This window comes from Camelus bactrianus, chromosome 8, assembly GCF_048773025.1.
Source record: "Camelus bactrianus isolate YW-2024 breed Bactrian camel chromosome 8, ASM4877302v1, whole genome shotgun sequence".
Taxonomy (NCBI): domain Eukaryota; kingdom Metazoa; phylum Chordata; class Mammalia; order Artiodactyla; family Camelidae; genus Camelus; species Camelus bactrianus.
Window position 1 is genome coordinate 29,628,215 of NC_133546.1, and position 8,726 is coordinate 29,636,940.

Here is an 8,726-nt window from a genome sequence, read left to right on the forward strand (position 1 = left end):
AGAGTGTTAGCTTCCCTTGAAACTTATGAGCTACTTGAAGGAAGTAGAACACAAGAATAAAAATTGGGTTTCTCTCTATACGAAGTCTAAACAGCAAATGTGTACTCTACCTATCAAAAGGAAATACAGTTTAATTGTAAAGATAAGGAAAACATTAAGAAACAATGAATGACAATATGGTATCACATAAAACAACACAACACATTGGTAATAGTTGTTTATATAGTACACAAAAATAACAGAGGAACAGAAGGAAGTGCAAAAGAAACAAAAATTTATTGTGGCTTTACTGTATCATCAGAAAATGCCCCAAATGTTTATCAACTGTTCCAGTTTCTGTTCCAGTCTCTGTCACTTACTTGTGAAGTCACTGCCCTCTCTGACCTTAAGATGCAAATAACACCTGTCTACACCCCCCCCAAAGCAAATTAACTAATACATGTAAAGTGTCAACTGTCTATCACTACTGTATATCACAAAATTAGCAAATTTTAAAGTCATAAGCTTCAATATCTTTACTTGTGCCCTTTCCTTTACCTGGAATATTTACTTCTTAGTTCAGTGAAACCCTATTCCTTATCCAAAACTGAACAAAGGAAATTTCTATGAAACCTTCTCAGGTATCTCTCACTTTCCCAACTGAGGCAGATTTATTTACCCATTCTGCACCACACTTTGTTCTTACATGAATTATAATGATTAACATGTTATTAGTGATGTGCCATTTGTAAAGGATTCCCAAGTCCATCACTTAATTGATTCCACAACTTACTGGGAAGGAAATACAACTGTTCTCATTTTTTCGCTATAGAGCTGAATGAAAATCACTGTCAAAATTTCAGATATCACATAGTCCCAATGCGCCATTGTTAACATGTTACAGAGCACTGAAAATAAAGGAAAATATCCTAATATTTTATGAAACAAGTGTAACATTAATACTTAACCCTGATAAGTTTGTGGTTTTTTTTTTTTTTTGAGCATTAGCTGCTCCAGACTCCTTGTCTGATGCTTTACAGTAAACGCTGCACTTTCCTTCAGCCACCCCACCGCCCCCCCAAAATAAAACAAAAAAACCTAACCCTGATAAAGACAGTACAAGAGAGAAAATCACAACTTGGTATCACTTACGAATATTGATGCCAAAATTGTAAATATTAGAAAAAAATCTATTCCACTTTTTAAAAAATACAGCATGACTAAGTAAAATTTATTTCAGAAATGCAAGGTTATTTCAAAAGAAGAAAATTCATTAGTATAATATGCCATGTTAAACATTTTAAGAAGAAAAATTTTATATATGATTGTCTTCATAAATGCTGGAAAAAGCACTCTTTAAAAAAATCAACACCCTTTCCTGATAAAAAACACTTAAGATTATAATAATTGATACTTTCTTAACATGAGAAAATATATATTCCTTACTTCTAAAGCCAGCATTTTACTTAATGGCAAGACACGAAAGAAGAGGAACAAAGAAAGTTGGCCACCGTTTCCATTACCATCAACATTGTACTGGCAATGTCAACCAAGCAATTAGATAAAAGAAATCAGAGGCATAAGAATTGGAAAAGAAGAAACAGAATTATTTCTATCTGCAGATGTTATACCTGGAAAACCCTAGAGAATCCAACAGTGATAAAACTCCAACAGTGAAAGAATTTAGTAATGTAGAAGGCTATTAAACCAACATATAGAAATCAATAGCAATTACTTACAAAATGATAACAGAGAACACAATAGTATAGAAAACCCCATTTACATTAGCAACAAAGAAGATAAAGTACCGGAGTGTCCGAGCTGGCAGAATAGGAAGACCCTGAGTTCACATCCTCCCACAGGTGCACCCAAACTGCAATTATTTACAGAGCAATTAACCATTTATGAGAACAACCTGAAGACTAGCAGAATAAGTCTTCTCCAACTAAAGATATAGAGAAGGAACCACAATGAGATTGGTATGAGGGTCAGAGATGCAGTATAGTCAAGACCCACATCCCCAGGTGGGCAACCCACAAATGGGGGGGGGGGGGGAGAAAATTACAATTGCACAGGCTCTCCCTAAGGGACAAGGGATCTGAGCCCCGCATCAGGATCCCTAGCCTGGGGGCTCTGCACTGGAAAGATGATCTCCCAGAGCATGTGGCTTTGAAAGCCAGTGGGGTTTCCTTTCAGGAGAACCAGAGGAATGTAGAAAATGGAGACTCCACTCTTAAAGGGTGCACACAAAATCTCACACACTCTAAAACCTAGAGCAGATGCAGCAATTTAAAAAGAGCCTGAGCCAGACCCACTTGCTGATCTTGGAATCCCTCCCGGAAAGGCAGGAGGCAGCTGGAAGTCACCCTGGGGAGGTAGACAAAGGTGGCAGCCTTTTGGGGGGAGTTTGTTCTACCACGAGGACACTGTGGCTGGTGCCTTTTTGGAATTCTCCCTCTAGCTTATTAGTGCTGGGATCTGGCCCTGCCCACCAGCCAGTTGCAACAGTCTTGGGATGTCCCAGGTGAAGCAGCTAGCTGAAGGGGGCACAGCCACTCATGGGCCAGCTGCCTCATTAGCCTTTCGGTCTCCAGTTACCCCAATTCATGGCCCCAGCCCCACCTACTAGTGGGCTGGCACTAGCCTTGGGACACCTGGGAGCTTGCTGCCAGCTACTGAGAACCAGTCCCACCCACCATCAGGCTGATGTGAGCTCCCAGAACCCCAGACCCTTCAACCAGAGACCTCAGGACCCAGCTCCACTCACCAGCAGGTTGGCACTAGCCCCGGGACCCAGCTTCACCCAAGAGTGCGTGGGCACCAGCCTTGGGACCACTGTGGCCTTGCAACAAGCCGTTTTTCTTCTGTAAGTCTGTGTCGGCAGCCTTAATTGAGTAGGCTGTGGGGCCCAGGCCGAAGTTCACAATAGCTTACACCTGGTAAGAGGTAAATGTGCGCATGCGCCAGTCGCGTGAGTCAGCATTATGAGCAATGCGCATGCGCCACTGCGTTAAAAAAAAGGACAAGTGCGTACACCTGAGCCTGCGCGCCGCCCGCTTGTACCGCAATGAAGTGCTGTTTGCTCCATGTCGGCTCCTCGCGCCTTCTTCCAGCTGGGCAGCTCACCTCCCCGAATCCCTCTTCAGCCTCCCTCGGCTGACACTTGGCGGAGTGGGCAGGATGAAATGAGTGCCCCTTCTCTTCCCCCTTCCTCTGACGGGGAAGCTCAGAAGGAAACAATGTGGTCCCCTACCTCTTTATGGTACCCGGTGGCTGCTTATTTGCTGGTAGGGGCTCCACCCAAGGATTGGGACATGGTGGCACCCAGGCCAGATGGCGTCCAGAAGGCTCTGGAGTTGTTGGAAAACTATGTCCTACAGGCCCATTGGGAGGTGGCCGGGAGGGTAGCCTGGACATTTTTATTGGTCTTATGCCATGCCAGCTGAGAAAATAGAGAATTAGAGATACAAGTGGAGCAGTTACAGTGCAAGGAAGAGGGACTTGAGCAGAGACTCAGTATGACAGAAAGATGCCTGCATGGCTCCAGTTCTGCCACCTCTTCGAGAGCAGTAAGCCTGGCCCCTGCCCTGTTCCACTGCATCTATGACCTGTGGTGCAGCAGCGGGTGAAACTGGAGGTCCTGATGGCTCTATAGAAGAAATTAAGGCCTGAGCAACAATATACCCCATTGCCGACCTCCCTGCAGGCCTGAAAGGTGGCCCTTACTGATTTTCTCCCAGACTAGGGGGAAGGCCACGGCATCCAGGACACGGGGAACCCAGGCGACCAGAGGCCACATGTTGAACTGACTGACTACCCACTGGTCCTCTACAAATAAACAGTGGGTATTAGCACTAGTAGATACAGGAGCCGAAACTACATTATTGTATGGAAATCCAGATCGCTTTTGGGGACCATGATATAGAGGGATATGGAATCAAGCAAATGCGAGTTAAGCGAGTGACTGACTTTGGGTATTGGCTGCTTGCCCCCTGCTGTATATGAAGTACATGTATACCCAGTAGCTGAGTATATCCTGGGAATAGACATTTTGCAAGGATTGCAAATACAGACGACTCAAAGGGAATTTTGCCTGAGAGTTGACGTGGTGAAAACAGTTATACGGGGCACCCTCATCAAGCACCTCTGATTCTGCCACAGGCCGCTCGAGTGGTGAATGTCAGGCAATATTGGTTGCCCAGAGGCCACGATGAGATAGGACGGACTATTTTGAAGCTTGAGGAAGCCAGTATAATTCGGGCTATGCATAGCCCATATAACTCTCCAGCATGGCCAGTGTGGAAGCCAGATGGGTCCTGGAGGAGGACTATCAAGAACTGAACAAAGTCACTCCCCCCATGCATACAGCTGTGCCAAATATAACAGATTTGATGGACCGGCTGTCCCATGAACTGGGTACTTGTCACTATGTGGTTGACTTGGCCAGTGCATTCTTCTCTATAGACATAGCCCCTGAGAGCCAGGAACAGTTTGCATTTACCTGAGAAGGTAGACAATGGACGTTTGCTGTGTTACCGCAGGGATATCTACACAGCCCCACACTGAGCCATAACCCAGTGGCCCAGGACCTGGCTACAAGGAGCAAACCAGATACTGTTTATTTGTTCCATTATATAGATGACATATGCTAACCTCTGGTTCTCTTTCAGATTTGGAAACCAGTGCCACAATGCTGCAAGAAGCCCTGGTGGGCGGGGGGGTGGGCTGTGAACAGGGACAAAGTGCAAGGACCTGGACATTCTATCAAATTCTTGGGTGTTGTCTGGCCAGGTAAGACAAAAGTGCTGCCTGAGGCAGCAATAGACAAAACCCAGGCATACTCCTGCCCCAAGACAGTTAAACAGTTACAGACTTACTTAGGTCTTCTGGGATACTGGCAAGCGTTTACCCCTCATTTGGCCCAAATAGCCAAACCCCTTTATAAATTGATTAAGAAGGAAGAAGTCTGGGACTGGATAGATGAGGCCGAACGTGCATTTGTAGAAATTAAGAGGGCAGTGGCCCAAGTGCAAGCGCTGCACATGATAGATCCAGACCTCCCTTTCTGGTTGACAGTCCATGTAGACGATGGTGGATATGGTTGGGGCTTATGGCAAAAGCATGGGCATCGGAAGGTGCCCATAGCGATCTGGTCTCAGTTGTGGAAAGGGGCTGAATATTGTTATTCTTTAATTGAGAAACAATTTATTAGCAACGTATGCATCCACTGAACCCCTGACGGGGAGGCAAGAGGTCCAAGTACAGACCACATACCCCATTGCAGGATGGGTACAGACATGGGTAAAGCAACCCCGATCGGGAACTGCACAGACCCCAACTCTGACGAAGTTGGGTGCTTATTTAGAACAGAGGGCCCAATATGCCACCAGCCCCTTGGCTGCAGAGTTGCAGCAGGTGTTAGGGCCTGTGAGATGAGTTGCGCCTGCTGTACAGACACTCCCACATCACGAGGTGGACTCCACGCCTAGTCCCTTTCACGAGAGAAAAGGGCCACCCCCGGGAACTGCTCGGTATACAGGTGGTTCTTGCAAGGGCAGTCTGCCCATGTGGGTTGCAGTAGCACTGCACCCTGCCACTGAAGCCTTTTGGTATGAGCCCACTAGAAAAATTATTGCAGGGGAACCTGCTCTATGACAATACTTGTTCATGTAAAATTAAGAAGTTTAAGTCCCTTCTGTATCGCGCAGCGGTTTGAACACAAGGCCCCAAACTGCACAGTGGGGTGGCTCCCCAAAGGGCTATGTGCCAACATCGCTCTCAATGTGAATGTCTCCACTAGGTGGGATGGATAGCATTTGATTGGCACAAGACCCACCAATTTCCTACCGCCAAGATATTTGTGGGTACGTGACACCCACAGGAGGGCATGTCCCCCGGCTAAGTGGACAGGGCACTATACTTGGTAAAGCTTACTTGCCTGGAGATATCCAGCCCACATTAACAGAGCGCCCTGTGAACTGGGATCCACTGCACACCTGCTGGCACCGTGAAAAAGCATGCAGCTTGGTGGTTTTATCCCATGGCCCTGCTCCTGCCTGGAGCCGGGACCATCAGTGTAGAGTTGCAGGTAGAAGCTTTAGCTCAGCACATATCAGCTGCATTGACTGTTACTAGGAAAGCCATAGAGGAATTATGAGATGAATCCACCCAAAAGTGAAAGGTGGTCTTACAAAACAGGATGGCATTAGATATTCTCACTGCAAGCCAAGGTGGCACATGTGCTATGTTACATATTGAGTGCTGTATCTATATACCAGATCACCAGAAGGGAGTAGCTGAGGCCCTGCAAGAAATAGATCAAGAACTAGATCACATAGACCATGTACCTTAAGACCCCCTTAAGAATTGGTGGTCATCCTTAAGCTCCTCCTGGAGATGGGGCCTAACTGTCCTGGCCATTGTAGCTGCCTGTTTAGCAATAGGATGTTGTTCTCTATATTGTTGTTGTGGCCTTTGGGCACAGCATTCCACTTTATGGGCCACGGTCCCCACGACCTAGGGAGTGAAATGTCAGCAGCCTTAAGTGAGTAGGTCATGGGGCCCAGGCCAAAGTTCACAAGAGCTTGCACCTGGTAAGAGGCAAATGTGCACATGTGCTAGTGGTATGAGTCAGCATTATGAGCAATACGCATGTGCCACTGCCTTATAAAAGGACAAGTGCGTACACCTGAGCGCGTGCGCCACCCGCTTGTACTGCAGGAAAGTGCTGTCTGCTCCGTGTCGGCTCCTCGTGCGTAATGTCGGCTCCTCGCGCCTTCCCCCAGTTGGGCAGCTCACCTCCTCGAATCCCTCTTCAGCCTCCCTTGGCTGACAGTCTGATATGTCAAATTAGAGAAAAATTATTTTTTTAAAAAAGAGATAGAGGTGGAGAATTTAAGTGACTTTTCCAAAGTCACATGAAAGAGGCAAAGAAGCTGTCTGGGGCTCAAACGCATGCTGTTTTCACCACACCTCCTCTCTCGCTGATGACATTTCTGTATTAAGGAATACATGTTGGAATGGGGAATGATTTCTAGAGAACTTGCCTGAATACATCTGTGAGTCATCTTGGGATTCTAAGGCAGCCAGCACAGGAGGCAGTAGAGTCACCCATCCTTGAGACACTGTCTTGGCAGCACGACTTGGCCTCTAAGAACTTGGCTAGCTGTCCAAGAGGCTATGTGTAGTTAGGAACGCCTGGGACTGGCATTCACCCAACTAAGGACTCTGATCTGCTAGATGTAAGTACCTATCTCTGACCAGGAGCAATACCCACTTATGGTCATGATTTTTGCAGTATCTTGATTGAAAAGGAGTCCCCACAAATGGTTTGGGGTAGAGTGACATGGTTCAGCTTTACAGGTGAGAACAGCAAAGGCTGACAGGTCAGCAGGCGGCTGTGAGTTCAGGCTGGGTTCCAATGCTGGTTGAGAACAGAATACAAACCAAGAACCCCAGGCCAAGGAAGGGGCTCACCTTCTGTGCTTCCTGTGCAATTTCCCGCAACGGCACGTGCCACGTATGTTTGTCTTGTACAGACTCAAGCTACTTAATGGCAGAGTCTGTGTCATTCATTGGACAAATATTTATTGAGACCTGCATTGTGCCAAGTACTGTTTTAGGTGCCAGAAGTTATACATCAGTGAACTATTTTCAGACAAAAATCTACATCCTTATGAAATCTACTCTCATCATCACATATTCAGCACCTAGCACAATGCCTGAAACATAGTGGGTGCTCAGCAATAAAAAAGAAGATGCTTGGCTGTGATGATTAGAAGGAAAAGCTGCAGTGTCAAAGGACCTGTGAGTTTGTCTTATCACAGAGGCCTTGGAAATCAGGCATAGGTCAGAAGATTAATTCTAGTCCCCACTCTTGAAGTGATGCAGTTCCCAGGTCTGATATATTTGTAACTGCCTTGCAATCTGGAAGCTGAGTGTCTAGAGAATAAAATTTTTAACCACCAGTATTTGAGCAGTTCCCCAGCAAAAAGGAATTGAGGGATGGTACTCAATACATAATAGGCTTGCTCTAGGTTACAGAGTCGAATATGAGGACAGGAGGGGATATTCAAAAGCATGCGGTCAATCCTTTCCTCCTCCATCCTCCCCTTTCTAGTCTTTACTCTCCCTTGCAGTAGCCATTATGTTCGTTTCAATCACACCCATGACAGGGAACTCACAATTTACTAAGACACGCATTCCGTTTTGAGGAACTGTCATCATTAACAAGTTCCTCCTGAAGTCAAGTGAAGCTTAATCTTCCTCTTGTTTCCTCATTGGTCCTGTTTTGGTCCTTTGAGACAACTCAAGAAGTCTTATTGCTCTTTCTTACAATTTAGATATCAGAAAATCATTCTCTAATTTTCTCTATGAAAACGAATGCACCCATCCTTTTCTCCTTTCCTTCTCTTGCAACGGAGCAAGTTTCCTTTTCTGCATCTGAGGTTCACCCTTCCACCTGTGCTCTGAATAAAACCCCTTTCCACCGGCACTATGTTCCCAGTTACTTTTCAGCCTATTCAGGTCACACTTCTGCCCCCCATCACACTATTGAAACTACTCTGGGGAATCTCAAGACCTCCTTCAGTAGTACACTCAAGAGACGTTTTTAGCAATGGTTTTATTTCAGCTCCCCGTGGCGTAGCGTGGCTTCGGCACTGCCCACCATGGCCTCACACCTGGCTGCCTTTCCTGCTCCTTCCCCAGCAGCTCCTCTTCAGCCTCCTGGTGGGCATCTCTTCCTT